Source organism: Raphanus sativus, chromosome 2 (genome assembly GCF_000801105.2).
Source record: "Raphanus sativus cultivar WK10039 chromosome 2, ASM80110v3, whole genome shotgun sequence".
Lineage (NCBI taxonomy): Eukaryota > Viridiplantae > Streptophyta > Magnoliopsida > Brassicales > Brassicaceae > Raphanus > Raphanus sativus.
The window spans coordinates 1,336,140-1,338,639 of NC_079512.1; the positions used below are offsets into that span (position 1 = coordinate 1,336,140).

At 30.1% G+C, this 2,500-nt stretch overlaps 2 non-coding genes across 2 annotated transcripts; both read left to right on the top strand.

The window, feature by feature from the left end:
* The first annotated feature begins 1,438 nt into the window (after positions 1-1,438).
* On the top strand, positions 1,439-1,510 carry TRNAQ-UUG (transfer RNA glutamine (anticodon UUG)). The gene has a single exon. It is a non-coding gene; the product is annotated as a tRNA-Gln (tRNA).
* A 153-nt stretch (positions 1,511-1,663) lies between these two features.
* TRNAQ-UUG (transfer RNA glutamine (anticodon UUG)) lies at positions 1,664-1,735 on the top strand. Its single transcript has one exon. It is a non-coding gene; the product is annotated as a tRNA-Gln (tRNA).
* Positions 1,736-2,500: the final 765 nt, after the last annotated feature.

The window sequence follows — 2,500 nt, forward strand, 5'->3', positions numbered from 1 at the left end:
ATATTTTTCCCAGTTCTACTTTTTAAGATAAAAAATATTATATCTGTTTAATCTGGATATTCGTTCGGTATTACGTTATTTTTTTTAACCTCCTAAAATATAAATACCATTCTAAATCTATATTTATTTTGTTTTGTTCGGTTGAAGTGATCGAGGTTTTTAATTTTTCGGTGATAAACCTAAAACTATTATATTTGTTTGGTTTCATGTTATATGAATTTTCGCAAGTTCTTATGTCGAACCAGTGGTTTCATTTTTAAGTTTCTAAATGCTTGCAAAATCAAATAAAATCTACATAATAGTTTAAGAAAAAGAACATCCAATATTATTTGTATTGTTTGTACAAACAATGTTGGTGACATTTTAAGATTTTGTATTTTATATAAGATAATCTATTATTATTTTTGTTGTTTGAACTTAGACATAATATAAAAAGTTATATATTTATATTCATAGAAATTGGTTTTTATTGAGTTTAATAATATAAATTTTGATTAATGTTAATGTGAGTACCCGCATAGCATGTTTCTCATGTCTTCTCGATCTGATCTTGCATCAGGTACTTCATGTGATCTTATGATCATCTAAAACGGTAAACAAAATACATTAGATTTAAATAATCACATACGAAAACATCATTAGAAGTTAACCACTTACCTTTAACTTCGGTTGTTTTAGAAAACTCTCGGTGCAATCAGTTCCCCAAAGAAATCCCTTGTAGTCACTCTCGCTCAGACCATCAGCCATCCATGGACACAACCATAAAACATGGTTTAGAGTTATATTCCCATCATCATCATCATCATTCTCACCAATTTGTCTCCTCCTCTCAATCTTGTCAAGTTCCTCTAAAGAGCCCAACAGTAAAGTGTTAATTATCTTCATAGATCCGAGAAGAGTTTTGAAAGCTACTTCCATGAGTTATGTAGACGCTATTTGATATCACAGTTGCCAAAGGTAACATTTTGAAACAATCTATACACTTGGAGTATAGCGTTGGACCCTACTCATCACCGTATCTGCCACATGTCTCTTTTCAAGAAACCAAGTTAGATATGAAACTTTCAATTTCTAAAACATTCTCACTCAAGCATTTTAGTTGATGCGAATCTTAATGATTTTTTAAAAATGATATTATTCAGTAGTTGTACAAAGAGAATTTTAAATAATTTCAATTCACTATTACAAATGTTAAAAATGTATGAACCAAAAGAGTTTATTGAAAAAAATAGAATGCGAACACATTAAATTGTCTCGAGTGTTGTTAAAAAACTTAGTGTGTGAACGCATTAAATATTAAATGATTGTGAAGCCGACACGTCAGCGAGAACATAAACGGATTAACCGTGAGATGACACGTGGAACTTGCTGTGTGAACGCATTTAAGACAAATGCATCCCTTTTAATATATAGGGGATGCAGAATAGTTAACATGGCTGGTTCTATGGTGTAGTGGTTAGCACTCTGGACTTTGAATCCAGCGACCTGGGTTCGACTCCCGGTAGGACCTTTTTCATCATATTTTTTGTTTGGTATGTTTCATTCAACTTCGTAATCATCGGATAACATGAATGAAAGCCAACACTAGAGAACTGAATGATGACTTCTAGTGAACCATAGCTAGGCCCAATAAACATAATAATATAGGCCAGTTAACATGGCTGGTTCTATGGTGTAGTGGTTAGCACTCTGGACTTTGAATCCAGCGACCTGGGTTCGACTCCCGGTAGGACCTTTTTCATCATATTTTTTGTTTGGTATGTTTCATCCAACTTCGTAATCATCGGAGAACATGAATGAAAGCCAACACTAGAGAACTGAATGATGACTTCTAGTGAACCATAGCTAGGCCCAATAAACATAATAATACTAGGGTCGGCCCGCCCTACGGGCGGGATATATTTTACTTGTGATTTAAATTGTTATTTTTATATGATTTTGTGGTTTGTTTTAGATTTATATTCGCAAGAGATGTATATGACACACTATTAAAAAAGGAAGATCATATTACATCACATAAATAATATCAGAAAAACAAATGGTATCAATTTGAGACAGTTATTAATAAATGATACAAAATATTTGTTTTAACATCAATTATTGTAATTGATGTTGTTATTAACTTATATTTGTCTATATTAATCTTTGTTAAGCCAGTAAATATCAATTAAAAATATGTATTTTATATACGTTTAAAATATGCAGTTTACTCTCTAAAATAAATTAATTTTAAGATTTACTATTGTTTTTGTTGTTCTTAGAAAACAAATGGTTTCAATTTGAGACACTTATTAATAAATGAGATGAAGTATCTGTTTTAACATCAATTATTGTAATTGATGTTGTTATTAACTTATATTTGTCTATACTAATCTTTGTTAAGCCAGTAAAAACCAATTAAAAATATATTGTATTTTTATATACGTTTAAAAATATGCAGTTTACTCTAAAATAAAATTAATTTTAATTTTTACGATTGTTTTTGTTGTTCTTAGAAAAT